Below are 26778 nucleotides of genomic sequence, written 5' to 3' on the forward strand. Positions count from 1 at the left end.
ACCGGCTAAGCTGTATTTAATTTTTAAGCAATGGTTGATCAATTGTCAGATCACACATAAAAAGCACTTTGGATTGCTATTATCTGTCTCACCGAGTCAGATCTCAGACAGATCCTGAGACGCTCCTGCCTGACATATTTATTTTATTCACGGAAAAAAAATCAGACGAGTGATTTCTCTTGGCGTTCAGTTTATACATTCAAACAGCACAGCACTCTATTTAAACTTCTTACATGTAAATCTGTTATTTGTCCATCCATCCATTTTCATCCGCTTATCCGGAGTCGGGTTACGGGGGCAGTAGCCTAAGTCGAGAGGCCCAGACTTCCCTCTCCCCATCCACTTGGGCCAGCTCCTCCGGGGGAATCCCAAGGGGTTCCCCGGCCAGGTCCGGTAAGAAGTCCGCTCCGACAGCTTCTGGCGTTTTTAAAAAGTATCCCAGGGGCATGGTAAGGGTCTGAGATGTTTAGTCTATTTAATTTCTGACTATATAAAATGATTTCTTTGGTTTAAAAGTGTGAAGTAAACTCCGACGAATGAAAATCCAAGCCGATCCCATTCATGTTTATGTTTACGATCCGTGTTTGTTTACCTTTTTTTCCTGCCAGTATGGCGTCTACTAACTGAGAGTCACGTGGGGTCCGGAGCTCTATAGGCACATTCTTCTTGAAGATCCTGCAAACGGCAGAAGATGGGACCCACCTGATGACACCAGAGAATCACTCAAGACCAAGGTAACAACTGATATCAGTAGATAAATATATAAGTCAGGGCTTGGAGTTGATTTTTAGTGGGTGTTTGTGATTGTGTAGCATAAATGTAAACATTACAGATGGATTTTCTCATGGTGGACTGCTTTTATATGTTAGGCGTTTCTCTGCAGCTTATTTATATATTTCTGTAGCAGACAATGACCATCTCAGGATCAGTGATCCACTATCATAGTAGTTGTGTCCCTGCTTCAACACAGTTGATTCAGCTGTGCTGCAGAGGCCTGTTAATCGCCTGCTGACTAAAATCAAGTGTGTTGAAGAAGATAAACATCTAAACCTCTAGTTACCTAGCCCCAGTGCTGAATTTGAGCTGGATCTTGCCGGGACAAGATCCCGGAACTATCTTATTTTGAAAGGACCGTTCCAGCAACTGTCTGCTAGGATCCGGCAACTCACACGACAAACTTGTGCTATACGCAGGATTCGAATTACAGGTGATCTAGGGAGCTCCTGGAAGCCATCAACACACCCATGGTGAGCCTGAAATGATCCTGGATCTACTTATATTACATTATCTATGAGGACTCTGGGGATTATTTAGAGCTGAGAGGCGCAGAGTTCTGATTGTTGATAGCTCCAAACAGATGTTTATGTTTATGTATTTAGCAGACGCTTTTGTCCAAAGCGACTTACAAGTGATAATCGGCATGTTGCCCTTGAGGCTAACAACAACAATAACAACAACAACATGACATCAATCATGGAGAGGAGGGAACAAAGGAGTGGACGGTAGAGAGGGGGACGGGTGCAGGGAGGGTGCTAGTTAAGAAGATGCTCTCTGAAGAGCAGGGTCTTCAGGAGTTTCTTGAAAATTGAAAAGGAAGCTCCTGTTCTGGTAGTGCTTGGTAGGTCATTCCACATTTGTGGAACGATGCACGAGAAGAGTCTGGTTTGTCCTGAGCATGGTGTAGGGACTGCTAGCCGACGATCCTGTGATGGCCGGAGCGGCCGGGCCGGGAAGTAAGCCTTTGCAAGAGGATTCAGGTGGATGGGAGCCGTACCGTCTCAGACTTTGTATGCTAGTGTTAGCAACTTGAATTTGATGCGTGCTGCTAGCGGTAGCCAGTGGAGCTCAATGAACAGAGGGGTGACGTGTGCTCTTTTTGGCTGATTGAAGACCAGACACGCCGCTGCGTTCTGGACCATTTGAAGAGATTTGAAGAGGTCTCACAGTACAGCCTGGAAGACCAGTTAGAAGGGTTAGGGTCGGATTGCACTTATTGTTTTCAGTTGGCCCAAACCGGAGCTACTAGACAACAGGATTACCCACAGATGCGCCCTGAGAACAGCCACTGTAACATTCTCAAAGTGTCTCCACCTCACAAACAAATTTAACACGTGATCGTTTATGTCGGCTCATATCCTTTCATGCTTTCCTTCTTTTATTTGTGCCTGATGCGTTTTACTGCTGCGGTGCAGAGCGCATCACCTGTTTCGTCCTCTTGTGAAGTCACCTCACCAGGGCGGTCAGCGCGCACTCCGCTGTTTTTGCAGTCGGTAGATCTTTTAGAACTGCAGTTCAAAGGTAACTCATAAGGTGAAAAAATATGAACCCAGGTAGCAGTTTTTATTTAGGATTGAGAGGAGATGCAGGAAGATAATAAACATGCAGGACAGAAAAATAGTCAAATAAAAACAAGTTAGTTTTTGTACCTGGTGGTTGCAACAAACAGACACCATTGAAGGTAATCAGAAGTGAGGAACAGAAAATGAAATAATTATTTCAATGTTTAGAGCAGCAGGAACTCCGAGAGGCTGCAGGCGCATCAGTGAGTTTGCGGCTGCTGCGGGGGCGGGGGTGGGAGGATTTGGGGCATGGACTGGGACATTAATTCAGGCCGGGAATTTTGAAACCATCCCAGGGCACCGCCCAATTCCCTCTAAACACTAAAAGTGAGTCAGGTTGGGCGCCTGCTGATGTAAAAGTGTAAAACAACTAAATTAAAACTTTACATGTGCCCTGATGCTTTCCTCTAAAATATAAGTATTTGTGTTCTGCTACTGTAATCTGTGCTTATGTTATATAAACTGAAATTCTATTTTATTCTGTTAAACGTGCCTCCTGCACATGAGATGAAATAGGCCAGACACCATCATCCACCTGAACTTAAGACTCACAGGTGCCAGACTGCATGTCTGGGTCAAGAGAATCACACCACAGGCCGAGACATAAAAGTGTGTGTGTGTGTGTGTGTGTGTGTGTGGGTGTGTGGGGGGGGGGGGTGTCTCACCATTGCTAAATGACTGCATCATTAGTGTCATTTAGGTTTACAATGTAGTAGGCACAGATTAAATGGACAGCCTCAACAATGGAAGAAGCCTTTTGCAGATGCACACATCTCTTGACATCCATACATACTGACAGACCAGTATATATGGATGCTTTCCTCATAATATTCATATAAACACCAATAATAATACTAGGGGTTTAAAGGCCATGAACCAAAGACGAAACAAGCCAGAGGTGAAGGTTTATGCATTTAACAAGAAATTTCATAAACGATCATCAGGGCTGATGTGAAATCTAATCCAGGTCAGAATTATCATCTCATCTGTCTCATGATCAGCAGCAGCTGGATGTTTATGGCCACAAAATTTCAAGTGAAGCACACTCCTTCTATGTCTTGTGTTTGCTCACGATCCATATTTCCATTTAGAAACAGTTTCTCCTCCATAGATGTGCCTGCCTGTCAGAGTGTTTAACCACTGGTTGGTCCGCTGATGCTGCTGTCAGTCATTGTGGGAATGTGTACGGCAGGGGTCCCCAATCCTGGTCCTGGAGGGCTGGTATCCTGCATGTTTTAGTTTGAACTCTGTTTCAACACACCTGATTTCCATCAGCAGCTAATTAACAGGCTTCTGCAGAGCCTGATGAGCTGCTGCACAGGTGTTTCAGCCACTGAATCAAGTCTGTTGGAGAGGAAAAAACCACACAACCTGCTGGAAACCGGCCCTCCAGGACCAGGACTGCGGACCCCTGGTGTACGGTGTGGGGAAACAGTTTTAAAGTTTCTCCTCTGCTTGAGCTGATGGTGACGCGCGGCGCGCCTCGCGGCAGTGATGCGCCTTTTGCGCAAAATGGGTCTTTCATGGAGCGCGTGCCAGAGTATGGATGACTGGTGTTTGAGGACACACATATATCTTTTCAGAAATCTCTGAGATTTCGACTAATTAATACCTGGAAAATTTACCAGTATGCACTGTACCCTAGAAAAAGTACTGCCATGCTGAAAGGTTATATTTAGAAGTGGCGGCAGTGCTGGTTAGGCCCAAAGCACTGCTCTCTGTCCCTAAAGGATGAGTCTGGTGATCTGATCATCAGAACCTGATCATCATGATCAGTTCCTGACAGCCGCTGTTTCTCCCTCCCCAACCAACCCCATGTGTCCAGCATCACGCGCTGCGCGATAGTTAAACTGGCCCAAAACCTCCACCTTACTCAAGACAACTTTATTAGTCCCCCGAGGGGCAAAGGTGGAATAAACCTTAAACCAGTTCTCCCAGCATGACCACATACAGGCCAGCCTGGACATGCATCTGTGGCAAGAGCTTTCTTATTTTTCAACCTCTCCTTCTTTGCTCCACCTTTCCTGGTCCGTCTAGGTCCATTTTGCCTCTGGGGCCAAAGGTGCGGTGGTGCTGTAGTCGCTCTGGGATGGTGGGTGTCTGCTGCACTTTGCCAGACCCTGACAAAGTGAGAGAAGGGGGTGTCTTTATGCCCAGTTGGCTCCGTTTGTGCGAGCATCAAGACAGCAGATGCCCTGATGAGCTGCATGACGGATTGCTCATTTAGATATTATGCACGTCATGACCGGCAGTGACTGAGTGGGCCAGTCTGACGCCCAAGCCACCGGGAAATCTCCAATTTCTCACGATTACCAGTCCACAACTGAAGAGATGTGTGTTAACTTAGAAAATGTGGGCGCAATTTTAATTACTTGTGTTCATATAGTATATATATATATATATATATATATATATATATATATATATATATATATATATATATATATAATAAGCCACTTCTTTGTTTCTCTGAAGTTCCCACCATTTTGGTATATTGCTTAAAAGAATCTCTTTTTCTGAACATAAATTCCTTTCTTTTCTGGGTTTAAGTAGGAAATGAAATTAATCGCTGCATTTGGATGCTCTCTGAAGAGGATGTGTTCGCTCGCAGCAGAAGTTGCATGATACACTTCCCTGTCATTTTTATGTTTAGAATGACAAATAAACATTTATTACCATTACATTTTCATTATTTTTAATTCATATTTAGACCAAACAAGCTGACCAGAGTGACCTAAACCATGCAATTAGGCCATTTTAATTACAATGAACAAAAATATAAACTCAACACTTTTGTTTTTGATCCCATTTTCATGAGCTGAACTATAACTTTGTCATGGTCTGCATCTCCCTCATGTGTCTCCTTGTGTTCCTCATGTGTCCCCTGGTCTTCAGCCCTCCAGATTATCTCCCAGTCACCCCTCTGCAGTTTTTTATAGGTTCAGCTTCTCATTTTATTAGTCTCTTTAGTATGTTTTCCCACAGGTTTTTGTAGTTTCCCTTCCCCTTAGAATATTAGTTAATTTTGCTGGCTCATCTTGTCTTTAGGTTTTTTACTCTTAGGTCATGTTAGTTTCCTCCCTGATTAGTTAATTACTTTCACTTGGTTTCTCTCCCCACACACCTGCAGCCTATCTGCCTCCCATCATGCCCCAGTGTATATAACCCTGTCTGCATCTCTATCTGTTTGTCATGAGTCGGGGTGAGTACTCCCGTCGCACATTCCACCTTTGAGTTGTTTTTCAGGAGAGGGAGGCGCCCAGCTGCTTCTGGTTAGCAATCAACGGCACTGGCTTCTTAAGGAGTTGGAGAACACACCTCAACGCGGGATGATTACTACTACTCGGATTTTTTTGGAACATCTCTGGAGTAGAGCCTTCTCAGGATTCAGTGACTCATCAGGAAACTCACCTTTGCCACATAACAGTCTGGACTCAGCTTCCCGTGTTCTCCATCTCTCCAGTCGCCCCACTCCTCTGCTTCCCACAAGCTCCCTCTCCTGGATTTACTCACCTTGACTCACCCAACTCTCGACCGGCCCCTCCCGATTTTTCCTCATCTCCTTCGCCCAACGCTGAGTACGGACTTTACTCATCCACTGGAAGCTCCAGTGCGCTTTTGGTTCCTGTCTACTAATAAATACCTTTTTTTGATCTTTATTTGTGAGTGTGTTGATTCTGCATGTCCTGGGTTAAACTCCTTCCCCAGATCATGTCACTGTTGTTGGGTCATTGTCTTTGTCACCTTTGTCTCGTTCCCCTCTCTAGTTTTGGATCTTCGTTTTGGATTCTAGGTTTTGACTTTTTGGGACTTTGATTTTTTGTGTTTTGGCTCCGCCTTTTTGGACTGATTATAAATAAAAGGATTTTTACTTTATTTCTCCACTAAGCATCATCTGGTTCTCTGCATCTTTGGGTCCTAACCTCCTCTTAGCTCCCCAACGTGGCAAACTTCTGAAAATGTGTCTACCCTGACATGTGTTTTCTGCCCAGCAATATAAATTAAAACTGTGCACATGCCAGGGTGGCCTTTTATTGTGGGCAGTCTATGGCACACCTGTACATTATTCATGCTGTCTAATCAGCTCCTTGATATGCCACACCTGTGAGGTGGGATGGATTAGCTTGGTAAAGGAAAAGTGCTCAGTAACACATGTAGACAGCTTTCAGAACAATATTTGAGAGTCATGGATGTTTTGTGCATGTAGAAAAAGTTTCAGATGTTTGAGTTCAGCTCATTAAAAATGGGAGCAAAAATTAAACGTTGCATTTATATTTTTGTTCAGTGTGATTTAGGAACATTTCACCTGCTGTGGCCAAAGGCACATTCCTTCTGCTCCACATAAACCTGAACTGATCACCTGTCTGAAATCAGATGTCTAAATGCGGCTTGCAGAAGAGACTGTTGCTGAACCTTTAATATTCGATTGATGATGAATATTTGGGTATGCCAGGGAAACACGTTATAATAATTTCAAACACAGAGACGAAAGAAAATGATTAAAAAATCAATGTAGTACTAAATTTTTACTACTAATGGTGATACAGGACAAATTAGTATAAATGATGGTAAAGTAATATTTACTGAGACAAGGAATTAACTATGGTGAAATATGAACTTAGATGTTATTAAACCTGATTAAGTGTCAAAGAAAAATGTGATGTCCGGGTTTGTGGCTGGTTATGAGGTTTAACAAGTCATCCAATGCCAGTGGGCAGAATCTACGAACCCGTGGTTCCTGGCGATCCAGGGGAGGTCGGTTCAGCCAAGCTGCCAGATGGAATTGACTTGTGTGGTATTCAAAGCTCGTAGGTCCACTTTGAATACTTTACCTCTGGTTATAAGATACCCCCTGGGTGACTGCTGGCGGTCAGATGGAGTTCTGCATCTGATAGTGTTAAACAAATAATTTGTTTAGTCTTGGAAAAGTATGGGTCACATCCCGCTGGAACAGTTGGCCGAACTGGAACAGCTTGCTTGAACTGAATTTTAGAGGAATTGACTGATCTTTTAAAGATTTGTTGTTTAGAAGTTCTGGAAAAATCAGAAGCCAGAAATTTTAATGGGCGTTAACAAAGAGTACTCAGGACTTCACCTTTTCTCAGACTTAGAGCAGGCTTGTTTCGTTAATATGTGAAGTAAATCGGTTAAACCTTCATTTGTTAATATAACAATATTAACATGTGAATATACTGATAATAAATCATTGTCAAAAGCATCAAGTAGACTCATTTGTTGTATTTAAGATCTGATTTAAAACTGACACTTTTGTTGATTCATTAATGTAAAGCAGTCAAAGCGTTATTAAATATTTAAGGTAAAACATTCATTGTAGATAAAATAGAATATGATTGTAATCAACCTGTAGATGTCATGTTCTGTGTCCCTTTGGCCCCCAGCCCCCTCCTGTTCTCCCTCCAGGTGTCTTTAGCCTTTTTAGTTTATTTATGCAGTGTCTCAGGCTTTGTTTTATCCCCTCCTCTGCTTGGCTTTCTCTTCCCATTTAGTTTATTGATTCCACCAGTCCGAGAACTGAGGAGACTTTAGTCTCCTTTATGCCGGGCGTACACTGTGCGACTTTTTCACTCGCAGCGTTCAGCTTCAGCTCAAACTGTACGACTTCCTCGCAGAGCAGATCTCACGAGTCATGTGCTCACACTGCACGACCCAGTTCTCGCATGCGACCTGACTGCTCACACTGTACGTCTGGTAGCAACACGTCGGCCCTAAAAATGTGCTAAAAATAGCAGTTTTTACTCAACACGTCAGACTTTTTTGTCTTGCCTGTTGTCCTTCGGGAGTGCTGCAGGAGGACACACAGGGATTTAAGGGGGTTGGATGAGGAAAACGAAATAAAGAAAGTGAATCTGTGTTTTGTGATCAGTTTAATTTGACATGAACACGACAAACACACTTTCTTGACAATCTTTGTGAGTAAAAAAACGTGTAGAAACAAAAACGAACAGCGTGTGTTATTAGGGAAATAGCGAGCGACCGGCCGGCGTTGATGCAGGATTGCGTGCGCATGCGCCGTGAGCGGTTCTGATACTTTTTGGATCGTAGCTGCTCGCAGCTGCTCGCAGCGCCGCTTCAACAGTGCGATACCCTCACGAGGGACGAGCGAAATATTAAACACACCAGAAGTCCCTGCGACCTCACGACTGCTGATCGGCAGCTGGTCACGTGGTGTTAATCGCCTCTCGTAACCCCCTGTACACTACACGACGCTCGGCGCAAAACTCGCCCCGATGTCGTGGCTTCTCGCACGACTGGAAAATCGGCTCAAAAAAGTGAAAAAGTCGCACAGTGTACGCCCGGCTTTAGTGTGTGTGTGTTCCCTTCCCCACTTAAACCATTCGTTTACTTATTTTTAAATTCCCCTGTGTTTTTGTTCTACAGTGTTTAAGTTTGGGTTGTTTCAGTAGCTTTGGTTTACAGGTTTAAGATATAGTTTTCTCCCCTGCTTATTTCTGCTTCTTCCCTCAGCTCATTAGTTTCACCTGTGCCCAGTTCCCCACGCACCTGCTCCTCGTCTCCTAATCACCCAGCCCCGGCCTGTGTATATAACCCTGTCTGTGTCTTAGTATTTGTCGGTCCATTGTCGTTTGTCAGCGTTGTTTTGTCTCCTCAGTAGGTCTCTAGGTTTTTGCTCAGAAAGTGAGCTTTTGGTTTTTTCAGGGTTTTGAAAATAGGCTTGGCTTCCTACCCTTTTGGATTTTGGATTATTGTCATAAATTAAGGATTTACATTTTACAATCGCTCCTGCCTCATGCCATCTTGTGTTCTGCATCTTGGGTCCTAACCTCCTCCTGCTCTCAACGTTACAGTAGAATGAAAGAAATCCTTTTTATTAGACAGAATCCTTGATTTTTATTAAGGCTAAAGTCTTGTCTTCTGGAGGAGACCTTGTAGCTTCCAGCACAGAAAAGCAGGAGAGAGATTTATGGCCAGCTTACACACACATTGGGTTGCTGTTACTGATGTAACAGCCTACCTGTAACATTGTTGTAGCAAACGTGGTGCTGCAGGTGGGTAAAAAGGGGTGCAGTCATTAGGTAAGCTATGTTTATGAGCTTCAGATGTTTTAAAAGTCTCAGTGCGTATGTTGAAATATTTTATTGTCAAAATTTAAAAAAAGCTGTGGGAATTTTGCTGTTGCCTTGATGCTGCTGAAGAAGTTCACATTTTCACATGTAAAATCACCCGGTTATGTTTAAATGTTTATTAACAACATTCATTATTTTCAATTCCCTGCCGTTTCTAACTGATATCATTCATCAGGGAAGGTGAGTATCTGGGTTTTCTGTTACAGTGATGAGGAAGAGCAAAACGTGTAGTGATCTGTTCCAATTTAATCAGGCCAGGTCAATGCTGGGTTTATTAAGTGTGTGTGTGTGTGTGTGTGTGTGTGTGTGTTTGTGTGTGTATGTGTGTGTGTGTGCAGCAGGTGTACCCACCACTTACCACTGTGTTGACCCTGCAGGCGTTTCTTACCTTTGTTAATGAACATAAGCTCGCAGTGTTTTCTGTAAGAAACCCCTGACTAAATAAAACAAGACAATAACACACACCTGGTGTAGATTATTGAGTTGATGTGAATTTTGAACACGCACAACCTACACAGCTGGTCTGAGGCCAGCTTCAGGAAATTTAAACAGATTAAGGATCTAAACAGGCTATTCTGTAAACGTAACAACCATCTGTTGTTTTGAGTTCAGCATTTCTGCCACATTGTTACTGTTAAAGCGAGTGTGTACCACCAAGCTGCTGTTGAGAGCTGAACGGCGGTGCTTTGGCCTCCACACAAGTGTTTTTGTGAATAGAACAGGTGAATTAGGCAGAACCACAGTTGATTTGTCATTGAAATTACTACTAGTTGGAAGGTTCCTTACAGCGGGTTCATCCACACCGCGTCCGGGAGACTTTTAGATGCAATACCCGACGGTGTGATTTAGCAACATTTTAGTTTTAGAATTATAGAAGTTACTGAGTTCATCTGTTCATGTTGAATTTAGAAAAGGTGTTTAGGGATAAAAGACTGAGTTAGAAAGGAAAGATTAGCTTGACATTTAAGGTATTTAAGTATTTGTGTAAAACTAAGTCCAGGACTATAAACCACACACGGAGACAAAGAGAGGGAAAATGGCTGTTAGTTCAGCAAACTTCAAATCCTTTGTCCAGCAGGAAAGAGCCACCACAAACCTGGCCATGTGGTAAGTAACAGCTACGCTAGCGGAGAGGAGATTATGTGGTGACATCATATTTGCAATGTACCCATGAGTAGTCATAGTAATTAAGACGTTTTACTATTGCTCATGTAGACTGACTTCACCAACCTGCAGAATTCCAGACGTGGCTGTTTTATATATAGTTATACCCTCCATATATTTTCTGGAATGTTTTAAATGTACTAATTTTTTATTCTTATTTTCATACTTTCTCCATTCCTCTCTCCCTGTAAAATATATGCTAGTTATTACACTGTATCTTTAAAATAGTATATTTCCTCACATTTTTTTATTCACTGTTTATCGTTTCGTCCTTCTATTCTTTATTTTGGCTCTGAATCTATTTGCTGCTATTATTCCAGGATTACACCACTGAGGAGTATTCTATTGTTCCAGTTGTTCTTCATGCATGATTCTCGGTAGAGCGAGCTGTTGACCTGTTTGCTAAAGGGTTAAACCCACTCGCTGTAGCAGTGACTGTTGTCTTCCATTGTACAGAAAAATGTATTTGCAGTGAAGACTCCAGCTGAGCTTCATTGATCTTCTGCTGCAGCGCTTCACACTCTTCAGTCATCTCACTGATGTTGTTGGGGCAATTCAGTAACTGAATCCTAAACTCCATTTCCAGGTTCAGCAGTGGAGAGCTGATGGTGGCTTTCTGCAATTGCTGCTCCCAACATTTAGATCTTTTTGGTGTGGTTTTCCTCTTTGTTCTGACTGTTGCTGACTGTGGCTCAGGGGTCAAAAGTCTATCCTGTTATCAGTAGGTTGCTAGTTCAAACCTCAGCTAAATAAGGCCAGCGGTTGTGTCCTTGAGTGATTATTGACATCATGACCCATACAGCACCTTCTGCAGCAGTCATATGATGGAAAATACCAGCTGAACATTTTGTGAGGCTGTAGCGGCTCGGGGCCCTTACAGCAGTATGTACCAGAAGGTGTACGTCATTGCACCACTGTCTTTTTAACTGAGATGACTAATAAAGATGTTCAGCGGCATTCATGTTCCTCCCAGTGTTGTTTTTGTTAACGATGAACAATAGATTTTGTCCCTTTTTTTTATCATAACAGACGAGACGCTGATGAGCTAAAATAGCTCTTTGGTGAGTGAAACATGACGAGTTTTCGGCAACGAGCCAAGACTAGACTAGATTTATGCTCTAAATGCTAATTTCTGCCTGTCTCACAAAAACTACGAGTAACAGCACTGCAGCTGCTGTCGGTGTCCCAGACGCAGTTGCAGCCATATTCTGCTCAGCAGCTACGTGAAGTTGGCCACTCGACCACATCAGGAATCCTGCACTAACGTCGCACTAGCCACTCTATTTGTTTCTGATGTGGATTGGAAGCCAACTTCACTCAGCTCGGCTCAGTACTTCCCTGCCATGGGAAGGAGCAGCTCCCAGCCTCTCAATGATGCTACTACGAGCAATGACGTTGTTACTTTTAAATATATCTGTAACATTAAAACAAGTTAAAGTCCTGTTAGTTATCACCAGGGCCATTTCTAGCATTGTGGGGGGCCTATGCAAGATTATGTTCTGGGCCCCCCTATTTGGACAAATTGTAATTGATGATCTATAAACACACCATAAATTGTCCCAAATTGCAAGCATCAGAACATCAGAGCTTTATTCTGGACACTGTGCTCAGTGCGGACCGGAGCGCACACGGTGGACAGTGAGCTGAAGATCTGTAGAGGGGTTCGCAGCGCAGTGCAGAACCACAGCACATGCGGTAAGATTTCCTCCCACTGAAACAACCCGGTCTCTCTGAGGGATGTGTCACTTGGAAAAATGTTCGCTGATTATGAAACTTTGGCTGAATAGCGCTTGTTCCCGTCTCTAATATGGAGACGCATGACGCATCCAGTCTGAGGCAGAATAGCCTCTTCAGCTCAGAAAGCACCTGTAGAGACATTTGATCATGCACAAAGTTTATGTGGAGCAGAAGCGGTCGGGCCACGGCAGGTGAAAGGTTCCTACATGAAGTGAAACTGTTTAATTGTAACATAAATATGTTACTGGACACGCTGGTCTGGTTGGTTAGACCAGTTTGAAGTGGAAAACACACACACACACACACACTCACACACCAATTAAAATAATGCTGATAGCGTGGACTATAAGACAGGTGATGGTTTACGTATTTACATGATGATCAGGCTGCTGTAAAATGTAATCTCCATCCACATCCAGACAGAATTATCCTCTATTCTTTCTCTATTTGCTCTGCTCTTGTCTGGGCTGACGTAGCTGATGGTGCGCGCGGCGCACCTAACTAGCGGCTGTGATGCACATTTTACGCATTTGGAGAGGTGGGCTGGATGCTTTGCTTTTACTGGAAGATGGATTTTTTTTTTAATCAAAAATGTCAGAGATTTTTCCCCATGAAAAACCGTAAAAACTACTGGTGTGCATGTACCCTTATGAAAGAGTCCTACGTTGAGAGGTAAATATTAGAAGTGCAGGTGATGCATTCTGGTGCCTATAAATGAAAAATTTATGAAAATTAAATTGGGAGTTTTTACTTCATATTTTAGAAATAAAAATGATGGGGGAAAAGATTTATGATGTCTTTTTAAATGGAATTTTCTAGCGCGACCTGCCTGCTTCACTTAAGTCACTGCTTATTAAGGTCCGTCCAAAATTACCGTGGCCCACCCAAAAATGAAAACCTGGCGCCGCGCCAGTTATAAACCTCTGCAAATTGTTATTCTTCACTTTATCAAACAGAGAGTTTGTACAGCTAATGTCAAGATGTAAAATTATGAATTCAGTCGAGCTCTTCCCTCCCTCTCCTGTTTCTCCTTGAAACCCAACATCGGCTGTCAGGTTTCAAGGAGAAACAAAAGAGGGGGGGAGGGGGGAGATGAGGCAAACAGAGTGAGTGCGACGTAGAAAAGCCAGACGGGTGTGGGGATTAGCAAAACGGGCTGGAAAAGTGTGGGTGTTGAATCCCCCACATCCCCCACGGGTGCGACGCCTATGGTTACGGAAAAGTATGAAGGCCAGTTTGTGTTACCATCAACACAACCACAGCAGCTTTGGGGGCCCCTAGTGACTTGGGGGCCCCTAGTGGTTTGGGGGCCCTATGCAATAGTATAGGTTGCACATAGGAAGAAACGGCCATGATTATCACACACACTGGTGTATGAAATTTGTTCTCCGCAGTTGACCTATCCCCTGGGGGAGCGCTGAGCTGCAGGCACAGCCGCGCTCGGGAACCATGTGGTGTTTTAATAAATTTCTTATCCGTGTGCTTCCTGAAAAAGTCATGCTTTCAGGCAGAAAAACGACAGAAATGACGGTTTTTAACAGGTTTTATCTGAACAAGTTTAAGACGAATGTTATAAAGTCAGTGTGTCAGGATTATTGTCTCTCCCTGGTTCCTAATAACAGGTCACATTCCTGCTTTTTAACCCAACAGCACAACAGACCATCTAAACGTTTATGAGCATCACTGCTCACTGCAAAGCACTTCCCCACCAGGACAACAGAGGTCGTAGCGCTGTTCTGTGGTATCTTGTCATGTATCTGGTCCAAGATATTGCATATACTATAGGGCTAGGGCTATAGTGGCTGCCCCACTGGTGACCTACAAGACATGACTTGTTGCTTGTTACTACTGTAAACAGCACGCTCAGTCTCATTCTTGCAGCTTAAATTTGTCTATTACTCATTTGATCAGTTATATTACACAACTCTTGTAAATTGTTGCTGTGTGGTGGGGTGATACATGTGATCACCAGGGGAATAAAGGTGGAAAACGGGCACATTTTTCCACCGTTTTCCTGCTTGAAGGCATAACCACAGAGGCCAACACCACAGTCTCATCGTCTCTCTTGTATCACAGCTGTAAGGTGACTGTCAGAAATTGGGGGTTAATATAGTTGCTTTTAAGCTAAATATATTACCTCTACTTCTGACCAATAAGCTGTGATATTCTAAATAAAAATAGGATGTTTCTATTTATTTATTTGATAGACACTTTTATCCAAAGCGACTTACAATGTATAACCTATAGGGCATGTTGTGATCTGTGGGGGAAACCGGAGTACCTGTAGGAAACCCACGCATGCATGGGGAGAACACGCAACTCCACGCAGAAAGGCCGCAGCCGAGCCGAATTTCGAACATGCAACCTTCGCGCTGCAAAGCATCAGTGCTAACCACTGCGCCACCATGCAGCCTTCATTTCAACCTCATCAGTCTTTGAATGTTTAATCAGAAGAATTAGGATTCTTTGCTTTTTCAGTGATCAAACACACTTCCTATCAATTCAGACAGAGTCAGGTTTATAAAAGGTAAGAAATGTATTTTCTAAACAAATTAAAACGAGACAAGTTAAATAAGACGACTGTGATGGATGAATGTAAGTGGATGGAATGTGATGCATGGTGATTTAATGGTGTGTGTTTATCAGAACCTTGTATCTAGAAGAAACTGAGTTCTGGGTGTGAAAAGAATTTGGTCTGCATTAAACTATGGAGTTGGTTCTTATCAAAACGGCATCAGATGCAATTTATGTCATGCTTACGTACCCGTTCCTGGAGACCCCGTTTGGATTTGAGATGTCGAGGAGGCGGTGACCCCACATGCACGTGGCTTGTAGGAAAACCTCGACACGACCTAGGATGTCTCCCGGGTCTCAACAGATAGATGAAATTGTTTGCGTCTAGAACAGCTGTTTCTGAATAGCTGAAGGAACCATTTTGCTGTGTCAGCTGTAGCTTGTAGCAGGGTTGACAGCTTGTCAAGAGACGCGGTAGTTAGAGAGTTTTCCCCCGGTGGCCAGTCCGGAGTTCTGCTCAAACTAACAGAATGCAGAATCACTCCGTAAGTGATCCTGTTTTAATGTTCTCATATTATGATTTACTTGGCCAGTAGGGACGTGCCATGTTAAGAGGTGTTAACAAACAACCTCTGAACATCACGCCTTCTTTCAGACAGAAGGTTCTCTAATTTTTGGGTAAGAACATCTCTATGTGCAAGAAATTACTTTAACGTTATCTTATGAACATTGTGTATGAGTGTAGATAATGATTCACTTGTTAAACCAAACATTACAAATCATTACATCAAAATGTTTCATTGTAATATTAAAATTCATTTCAGCCTTATTAACTTAGGCACAGATTAATCAACACATTTAATTTAACTATATTGTTCATTTCATTTCATGATTAATTAACTCATATGAGCTGAAAATGCTCACTTTATTCAGAGGCAGGAGGAATCTTGTAGAAGCGATAACGGAAGCTTAAGGCCTTGAAACAGGAACAGTTTGTTGACAATAAGTTATCGTGTGTTCAGAGCTGCAGAGGCCCGGACACCAGCTGATGGAATGGCAGGATCCGGCAGATTAAAGGCAACAAATGTAGACTCCTGTCTCCATATGAAGAGGTCAAACTGTACATGACAAACGGACCATTTGTGGATGCTACATGAGCAAACATCACCATTCTGGTTACTTACAGATGGTGTAGGCTACGTTTTTTTTATACAAGATTACTTTTCTTCAACCACGACATGCACACACATAGGCTACACACATGTTGGCTATGTAACGGAATGAAATGACTGTTTTCCATCTAAAAGTCATTTTCCCCCTCTCCTCAGCAAGAACTAATCTGCATGAGATATTGCTCAATGTCTCATGCACCTGCTTCTAAACTGTTTTCCTTTCCAGCCCAAGAGAAGAATGAAGACAAAGGACTCTCTCTTTTTAATAAATCTTTTAATAAGCTAATCAAACAAAAGTGTTAGTCAATAACAAAATGTGAACCAATTTGTGAAATGAAAATATTAATTACTTGATATTATAATCCTATAGAATATATAAGTAATATAACTTTAAATGTTTCCACCAGACTGATTGTCATGGTCTGGGGAAGAAGTTTAACCCAGGACACACAGAATCAACACACTCACAGGTAATTTAATCAAAATAAGGAGTTTATTTTAAAACGGGAACAAAAAGTGCACTGGAACTTCCAGTGGATGGAGAAAAATCGGTACGCAGCGTTGGGCAAAAGAGCTGAGGAGGAATGGGGAGGGGCAGGTCGAGAGTTGGGTGAGTCGAGGTGAGTGTATCCAGGAGAGGGAGTGAGGGGGAAGCAGGTGAGTGGAGCGACTGGTGAGATGGAGAACACTGGGGAGCTGCGTCCAGAAGGTTATGTAGAGGCGGTGAGTATCCTGATGAGTTTAGAGAATCCAGAGTAGTTCCTTCAACAGAGGCTCTCCAAAAATCCTGAAGCAGGTGTGAGCATAAAAACACAAAGAAAGTAAATCCAGAGGAATCACCAGAGGTTCAAGAAAACACGATGCACTAGGAGGCTGGAATCTACCGGGTAGTAGTAATCATCCCGTGTCGAGGTGTGTTCTCCAACTCCTTAAGAAGCCAGTGCCGTTGATTGCTAACCTGACGCAGCTGGGAGCCTCCCTCTCCTGAAAAACAACTCAAAGATGGAATGTGCAATGGGAGTACTCATCCCGACTCATGACACTGATCACACGTAGTGTTAAGACATGACACATTGCTTTTACTGATCCAATCAGAATCTGCTAGATCTGACGGAGGCGTGGTTTTGGTGTTGCTTGGTAAATCTGTCATGTTTTCATTCGACCATAAACCAAAACATCCGAAGTATAAAACTACGTCCACATCATCTTTAACTTCAGTTCAAAGAGTTCTAGAGAAGTTGATGGAGTGGCCAATCCGTAACTTTCCTCTTCAGCCGAAAGAACCAACGACAAGCTGGATAATATCTGTTGCATTTTACCAACCAAGCAACGGTTCCTTTCAGAATAAAAGCTGAACTCATTGACCCTCCGGGTCCATCTGACGCTGTCAACAAACTGTCGCTTTTTACCTGGAGACAATCCAAAGACTAGTCTGTCATACTGCTGACGCTGTTTCATCGGCTCCGGTACCGAGAGAGGGGTTTGAGGACCTGGCAGTCTGGATCTGTGTGGAGGTCTCACTCTAAGGGTATATGTGGAGTGACAAAAATGGCGTCTTATGTGTTTATGGATCTCCAAATCAAAGCTTAGCGCGAAGACATCACCTTCACTCCCATCAGCACTAATCGTTTCTTCGGATTTGCTGGTTCTGAACAACATTCCACACCACACCAGTCTCCGTCTCACTTCACCTTAGTTACACCATACATTTAGTGGTTAATTTAGTCTAGTTTTAATTTTTTAGTAATAAATCTTTAAATTTTTAAAACTTGACTCTCTCTTCTGTTGTCTCTGAGTTAATACGAAGTGGTTCCATAATCCCTGCAATAAAAAGTTCCAATCTTCTGGTTAAAAGTACCCAAAGATCCATGAGGCTGATTCCATATTTCCTATGGAATCTCATGGTTCGTTAAATAACAAGTAAATTAAACCCTTTACAGCTACACACACATTGGCTACATACACACACACACACACACACACAGGCTACACACACATAGGCTACACACACACACATAGGCTACACACACACATAGGCTTCACACACTCATAAGCTACACACACACACACACACACACACACACACATAGGCTACACACACACATAAGCTACACACACACACATAGGCTACACACACGCTACACACACATAAGCTACACACACACACACACACACACATAGGCGACACACACACACACATAGGCTACACACACACATAAGCTACACACACACACACACACACACACACACACACACACACACACACAGGCTACACACACACACACACACACACACACACACACATAAGCCACACACACACATAGACTACACACACACATAAGCTACACACACACACGCACGCACACACACACACACACACACACACACACACATAAGCTACACACACACACACATATGCTACACACACACACAGACATGGGCTGTGGGATGACAGGTGTGATTGTTTTACTGGAGAATGCAGCACATGTTCTCATCAGGACGTTCACATTCAGTCACACCACAAACAAGAAAGCCAGAGATGTCTGTTATGCTCCAGTCTCGGGTCCTTCACATGGACCCGTACCGTTTATAACTCTGATGTTGTCCACATACCGGTCCCCGACACACCCCTGTGTCTTCCACATCGTTTTGAGGATTTAAACAGGTTGTTTAACACTTTCTTTCATCCAAGTCCACTTCTTCTCTGCAACACGCTGTTTGTTTCACGGTTTTACGCCCGTAATGCTGTCATTATGTCTGAGCACATCCCAGAATGCTGCATGTAATCACGTGCGATCACAAACCTTGTTGAGTTTATATTATAATTTTTGGATTTGAGACTTTTTAACACGAACAAATTTGTTCCTCATTCTCCTCTACATGTGCTCGCCACCTCTAAACTCACGTTTCCCCTCATTTCCGTCCACAAACAAAACTCGTCGTACTCATCCAGCCACGGGTGAATAAAATGTTGCTATTTGTAGAGTTTTTCCATCAGGTATTCTTCATATATAATATCTATCTGGAATCAGCTCCTATTGACCCACTTAATCCTACAGAAATCAGCTTTGTGCTAATTGCTTTTTCGATTGTCAGACGACGTTAGAGCTGATGCTGCAGCCGCGGCTGCGCTTGGGAACTATTTGGTGTTTTATTTAAAAAGAAAAAGACAGGATGGGAGGCAGAGCCTGTAGGTATGCAGTGTAAACAACATTTAGACCTAAAATAAGCCCATGGTAATTACATGGTAGTTACAAATGCCATGAGAAAAATTACTGAGTCAGTGTCTGCTGAGGGCCGGCAGCTGGAACGCTCTGCATCCATTACTGCTGACGGGAGAACTGCATTTGAGTTTTACACAACAGGGAAGAAGGATCTAAAGAGGAAAACCTGAAGATTTAGAAATGCTTAGAAGCTTTTAGAAACGAGTATCGAACACTTCACATCATCTGGAAAACAGATGTCCACTCGTTTCGTTTAGCAAAGGTGTGTTTTACAAAAGTACCAGTTTACTATAAAAGACTTTGAGTAGTAGCAGCTCTGTAATGCTGATCCGGAACAGGACAGGATCATGACCCCGACCCCACGAGCTGTGTTGGTGTTTGCTGCACATCTCTGGCTGGCGTGGTGTGAGCAGCGATGATAATCAAAGGCTTGTGTGTGAGTGGAGCTGAACCAGAATGCGTCCAGAGAAAGAGACTTGACAGAAGCACTGAATGCTTTGATTTTATTTTATTTGAGGCGCCGTGTGAGCGACAGAAACACGTTTTCACTTTCTGCAGCTGAATTAGAAGTTTGCTGCTTGAGCGAACTTGGAGCACTTGTCAGCAAAAAATACTCTGAGACACATCCAGCCGACACGATGCAACTCTCTCGCTGGAGTCCTGTACCACACACTGCTGCTGCTGCGTGACTCAGACCTGCTGTCTGACATCTAAATGAGCATATCCAAAAGCCTATTTTGGTAGATCTGAGTTTACTCTACTTATTTTAGAGTGTCACTCTCTAAATTGTGGGATTATTTTTTTTCAGATTGCAGATGAAGCCGAGCCGCAGAAACCACAGGAACTCCTGTCGGAGTCATTACTGCATCGAGGCTGGTCTTTCTGTTCAGAGATGATGAGGACGGTGGGATTCATCTGCTTTGCTTCCTACCTATTCTTTATTGTGAGGTACATGTTTATGTTCTGAATATTTCTCTTTTCAGTGTCACTCTTCAGAACACTAATCGGGTTATGCTACTGAACCTGCACAGACAAGACAATTCCCCACAGCCTGCTTTGTTCTGAACAGCAGAGATGAGTTGGCCAGACAGATGACAGTCAAGAACAAGAAGCAGGAAAACTGTCTGGCTTTGCAACCAGTCAGCTATTGGAGTCCTGCAGAGTTCAATCAATAGCATGTGTGCAGCAATCTGTTGTCAGAGTTTGTGCTAAAAAGCAGATGCTGCCTCTAAACTGGACTGAACTGCAGTCAGAGAATTGGGGTTTTGGTTGAAAAACATGTGCGTAGGAGCATTTATGTGTGACTAAAAGAGAATTATGTAATCTATAAATCTCACCAACCTTTGGAAAAGTGGTGCTATTGTGTTAAAGCCACTTATCTAACATGTATTTGCTCTGGCTGATTACAGAATATAAAGCTTTGCAGCTGACTGAATGAAAGTGATGATCAGAGGAAGCCTCAGATCCGCCTACTCAGAGCAGGAGACCACTTATCATCACAGATGCATACACTTAGTGGATTTATTAACAAATTCAGCCATGCTCTGGTTCCCCACTCCTAATCTGTTCCCAAGCTGACGCTGCAGCAGGCTTAGCCCGTTCGACTCGTCGTGCCAAACTCCATCCTCCTCTGGGACTTACTAATGGCTGATGGGGTGACGCCTTCAAACACCAGGGGTGCTCACACTCTTAGCCTCAGATACAGCAATAACAAGCACATGTGCTTCTAAACCGTGCAGACGACATGGGCCTGGATGTTCTGGCTGACACCAGAACCTGGTGAAAGCAGGACGTCTGGTCCAGACTGAGGAAGAACACAAATAAAAGAGCTGTGGTGCAGCAGAGGAGAGGAATCACAGCCTGATTAGTTTAATTATCATATACCCAGGGCCAGAGTCTGGAGCAGAGTCCTTTAGAGACTCGTCTCGTCTCGTCTCGTCTCGTCTTCCTCCGCTTATCCGGGTCCGGGTCGCGGGGGCAGCATCCCAACTAGGGAGCTCCAGGCCGTCCTCTCCCCGGCCTTGTCCACCAGCTCCTCCGGCAGGACCCCAAGGCGTTCCCGGAGCAGATTGGAGATGTAACCTCTCCAACGTGTCCTGGGTCGACCCGGGGGCCTTCTGCCGGCAGGACATGCCCGAAACACCTCCCCGGGGAGGCGTCCAGGAGGCATCCTGACCAGATGCCCAAACCACCTCAACTGGCTCCTTTCGATCCGGAGGAGCAGCAGTTCTACTCCGAGTCCCTCCCGAATGTCTGAGCTCCTCACCCTATCTCTAAGGCTGAGCCCGGCCACCCTACGGAGGAAACTCATTTCGGCCGCTTGTATCCGCAATCTCGTTCTTTCGGTCATTACCCAAAGCTCATGACCATAGGTGAGGATTGGGACGTAGATCGACCGGTAAATCGAGAGCCTGGCTTTCTGGCTCAGCTCCCTCTTCCCCACGACAGATCGGCTCAGCGTCCGCATCACTGCAGACGCCGAACCAATCCGCCTGTCGATCTCCCGATCCCTCCTACCCTCACTCGTGAACAAGACCCCGAGATACTTAAACTCCTCCACTTGAGGTAGGACCTCTCCCCCGACCCGGAGGTGGCAAGCCACCCTTTTCATCTTCCAGAAAGTCTGGCTCATCATTTAGAGACTCATCTTTCCTTTTCCCAGCATGTAGTCTCGACAAAAACTACAAACGGAAAACAGGAGCTTCCAGCTGCTGAGGGGCCCAAGGTTTCATCAGGCTTACTTTGGTTTTAGTTCATTTTTAATAGTACCAACTCCCAACAAAACCTTCAGATTTGCCCATGGACAGCAGTAGCTCGGGAGGCAGGGCAGGCTGTCCAGTAATCGGAAGGTTGCTGGTTCGATCCCGGCTCCCATCAGAGAATGCTGCTGTTGTGTCCTTGGGCAAGACACTTTAACTGCCCTGCCTGCTGATGGTGGTCGGAGGAACCGGTGGCGCCAGTATCTTGCTTCCGTCAGTGCACCCTAGGGCAGCTGTGGCTACATTGTAGCTTATCATCTCCAGCATGTGAATGACTGATTGTGTTGTAAAGTGCCTTGGGGGGGTTGTAGAACCCTAAGAAGGCTTTACAAATACTGTTTTAGGTTAAAGTATGGGCACCTGATCAGAGGAGGGTGTTGCCTCCTACTGAACTTTTAAAAAAACTTTAAAAATACATTTTGGAATCTTAACAGTGTCTACATCTAACCCATAATGATTCAACGACCAAAAGTTTGCAAAAGCTAAGCATGAATGGAGAAAACGCACCGTCTCCTTGCTCGTATTCTCAGCGCTGTGTGCCGTATCTTTGATTTATGAGTATTAGAATACCCAGGTCCTAGTTTGGGCTCAGTTAAGCATGGCTGCTACATTTTCAAGTCCATGTCGTTATAAATTCTGCATGAAATTATTCCTCATGAACCAGTGAAGAGTGTAATGTAAACAGGAGAGAAGTGGTAAAGGACAGAGAGAGAGACTGACGCACCATTTTCAAGGGCATTGCTGAACAATTAACCTGCGGTTTGAGCCATCTACCCCATTAGTCTTCTGGGTTTGGAAACAACTATTGATTTTGGATGTCAGCCACTCTCCTTTTATGGAAATAACACTAAATGGCAGGGAAACAAAAACAAATTGAATTTTCTATGCTGTTGCTCGTAATGTGAAATTAGATATGTGGCCATGTGTGACAGAACGAGCCAGTCACAGAGCCAGAGAGGACGATCGGGCTTCATGCCATACACATTTACTTAGTGCATCCAAAGGCAGATCTTTATGCACTTAAAGTGGCACAATGGAACAATAGCCATGTTTCTGCTAAAGGAATTTCAGGAAATTTCTAGGAGGGGGAAAATTGACCGGGAAAAACGACGGCTCAGTCTTCTCAGCCCAGAAATCCAGTGAGCGAAGTCACCGATCAGCGCCAAAAGACACAGATTAGTGACATTAATAATTCTGTTCTGGTGAAGTACAGCATCATTTAATGAATTCAGATAGCCATCTGAACTGATGTGTGATGTTAAAAATGGCATTGAATGACCAGAAGAGGGACTGTTTTTTATGGTAATCAAAGCCCCAGAAATCACATAATTGTGCACTTTAAAATTTGGAAACAGCTATTTTAAAGCATCATAAATGCTGTTTATTTTCTTTTTATTCTGTTTAACCAGCAACTCTTTTAGTTTTGCAAATGCCAGGTGTTTTTGCAACTTCTATCAAGGTCATTTCCCTCTGAATTACAACCAATCAGTGTGAGTTAACCAAAGGTCCAGCTCAGCGACTACCTTCTAGTAACAGAACTTTCACACAGATTGATGAGGTTTATCCAGGGTTCTACATTTCAAAAGGTGATTAAAATGTTTCATTTTTTGACAAAACTTCAAAATTATTGGCTGCAATTGGTACGTGAAGGGCATTTAAAGCAATATGAAAAAAAAATCTACGGAAAAAAATCTCCTAACCACCTTTCATCAGTAAACCAAAATGGATAACTAGTGATCACAAGTCTTGTGACTTTCTCAAAATGACCCAAAGAAAACCTAGTTGTTGGATATTCAAATGTTTTTCATGACAAACCTCTAACACGAGACTGTGCTCTAACCTGTCAAATAATATAACAAGTGAAATTAAGTTCAAACACTTCAAAAGAACTGTTTGGCGTCTGCTAACACTGGCCCTGTCCTACCGTACCTCAGCATCCTAGTGTTCCTCTCTGAACTTCTTGCTTAAAATGAGCAGCTCATTTTTAAAGTGTGTGTGTGTGTGTGTGTGTGTGTGTGTGTGTGTGTGTGTGTGTGTGTGTGTGTGTGTGTGTGTGTGTGTGTGTGTGTAGGGTCATTATGATATGATGCTTAAATACTCACATCACCAGGCTGAGGTTAGTCTCTGGGCATCCTGGGAGGTCACAGACTGGCTTTTCAGCTCTTCTGGATGTAGTTCTGCACTTCTCTGGTTAAAACAAACAAGCAGATCATGTTTATTATATATTAGTGTTTATAGTACACACCTGTGATTCTCAGCTGACATCAAAGGCCCCCTAATGCTTTGAAAACTCTGAGACACCCAGATTCGATCCTTACTATTGATTGAAATAAATGAATTTGTGAGAAATGACATCAAGACGAGGTATGTGGGGAAAAGTATTGCACTCTGCCTTGTGACTGATAAAAGGATATGCACATGTATGGATGCTGGCTTCATGATAACTTGTTCTCTGAAGGAGAACCAGGAAGCAGAAGAATAAACTCTATCTCTGAGTCTCCCAGTCTGACACAGCCCAGTTCTGATCAGAATAGATCAGCTGCAGGAAGCCTCACACTTCTTTCTCACATCTTTTGTGGGAAAGCTACAAAACAAAAACACGAAATTTGCAGATTAGCATCTACACAACACTGTACAAAAGAGGTCAATGCTATTTTCTGCATTCCCCTTGTGTTATTCCTGCTCTTCTGTTTATTTCTTCCTTAAATGTTTTTTAGAATATTTCTTTAACCTAAAACCGCATTTCTAATGATAATGAACCAAAACCCTTCAAAGGCTGGAACCAGAAAACATCTCTTCAGTATGTTAGCATGGCAGCTTGTTGGCTAACTCCAGTCAGAGAGGAGGCTCTGAGACATCTGACCGTGATACCAGGAAGATTTTTTTGGTTTCTACAGCTGCATTCTTGTTTCAGCTGTAATACAAGTCAGTGTTTAGGAATAAATGATTAATAAAGTTTCATTTAGCTTCACTGTTAGGGGAACAGCTGCTGCTGTTCCCCTAACAGTGAAGCTAAATGTTAGCTAATGTAGCTAATGTTAGCTGGCTAGGTGGACTGTTGGTGGACAAATATAGTACATCAATGTTATGGACCCCTGGTTTTACCCAAGCCCCCAGAATGCGTCTCAGAAATTGGTCTCAACCCGGAAGAACCCCAAATTGCAGTTCCACCCTCATCCACTGGGGGCTGATGTCAGAAGCGAGCAAATCCTCATTGACTCATGTTAAAAATAGCAATTTCACAGCAGAAATAAACATGTTTACAGCCTGGTACGAAAACATGTTTTTGGTTTAAATGATCTAGTTTACACTCATGACAACTCTTGGGGGGGGGGGGGGGGGGGATTTTTTCTCACTCTTCTGTTTAAGTGTATTAAAAGCCTAAAATTCTGTATAATTAATGAGCATCAGACCCACGTGACCACAGAGCTAGCTCAGTGGAAAGGCCTCAGTAGAGCCTCGGTCTGGCCTGGAAACTGTTTCGGGATTTTGAGTCTCTGTGATTGTGTATTCTTGTTTGGATATTATTTGTGCAATTGTTGGACAAAATGACTTGCTGTGGCATTAATTGCACTAATAGAGCGTCCAAGGAGTCTCCACTTCATTTTATTCTGTAAGTTAAATTATATTTATGCATTTTAGGTCACTTCCGCCTTTAAACTAGCTGAGTTTATCGAAGTAGCTAGCTAACTATCATTTTAACATGTAGCATGTACTGTTTAACCATGAAATTTAGATGTAAAATACGGTAAAATAATTAATAGGGCATATGTCGATGGGTAAAAGGGTAAAACCCAGTGCATTTAACATAAAAATGGGTTGAAATATGACGTAGCTCTTGGAGGGACACTTCTGTGTTCCATTCTTCCACCCGGTTCTCCCCAGCGGTCAGCCCGGTGCATGTCTGACCGATGTGGCGCCTACTAGCTGCTGCGCGGGCTGACCACTCGTTGAGCTCTCGGACTCGTAGAGAGACCTGACCGCAGAAATACTGCAGCTCAATTCCCTACCTAAATTCAAAGTTTGACAGACGTGGTTCACTTAATTTAGCTAATATCAGTCTGCACTGCCTTTGGGCTGATTTGTCAAAAATGTGGAACGGGATGTAAGGTTAGAATCAGCGGCGAATCGGAACATATCTCGAAGCCCTGGCCGACGAAACGGTCCACATGACTATTACTGTAAGGCTCTGAGAAAATTCAGGTTGTTTTTGTGTCAGTCGGTAATTCTGCAACAGTGACTCTAACTAACGCAGCACTAGTTGACAGACAGCATTACAGCGTGAAATCCAGGTTTACATCACAGCGTGACCTGGTTCTGTAAGGAATTCTGTTCAGGAGGTTGCATTTCAGTCTCTCTCCACATCATATGTGACTGACTTTTACATTGTAACAACGATCACACACTAGGAATGTTATAAAGTGCCTATATCTGACAGTTTCTTTTGTATATTATCTCACTTTATAGACTACAACAACAATGTGCTTCTATTTTTTTTTTCAGGCCAAATCTACCCAAGATGTCAGACTGATTTAGTAGTATGCAAGAATGCACTTGTCCAGGCTAACGTGAAGCCTTACCCGTAGCAAAGGTGAATTATTTGTAATAATCGTCTCTGTAAACATTTTCTTATTACCTTCTAGTTTTAATTTGTTTAGCAGATTATTGTTACACGTGATTTTATGCTCTTTTAAACATTTATAAATGTGCTGTTTCTTTGTTTTTTATATAGCCACACAGTTTAGAGCTCCCAGCTGCTGTGT

At 43.3% G+C, this 26778-nt stretch overlaps 1 long non-coding RNA gene across 1 annotated transcript; it reads right to left on the reverse strand.

Annotated features, from left to right (window-relative positions):
* Positions 1–16525: 16525 nt before the first annotated feature.
* On the reverse strand, positions 16526–25339 carry LOC129154812 (uncharacterized). Its single transcript, XR_008560028.2, has 3 exons — positions 24118–25339; positions 16917–17016; positions 16526–16819 (listed from the first exon to the last, which is right to left on the reverse strand). It is a non-coding gene; the product is annotated as an uncharacterized lncRNA (long non-coding RNA).
* Between the last annotated feature and the right edge of the window lie 1439 nt (positions 25340–26778).

The sequence above is a fragment of the Nothobranchius furzeri genome, chromosome 7, assembly GCF_043380555.1.
Source record: "Nothobranchius furzeri strain GRZ-AD chromosome 7, NfurGRZ-RIMD1, whole genome shotgun sequence".
NCBI lineage: Eukaryota > Metazoa > Chordata > Actinopteri > Cyprinodontiformes > Nothobranchiidae > Nothobranchius > Nothobranchius furzeri.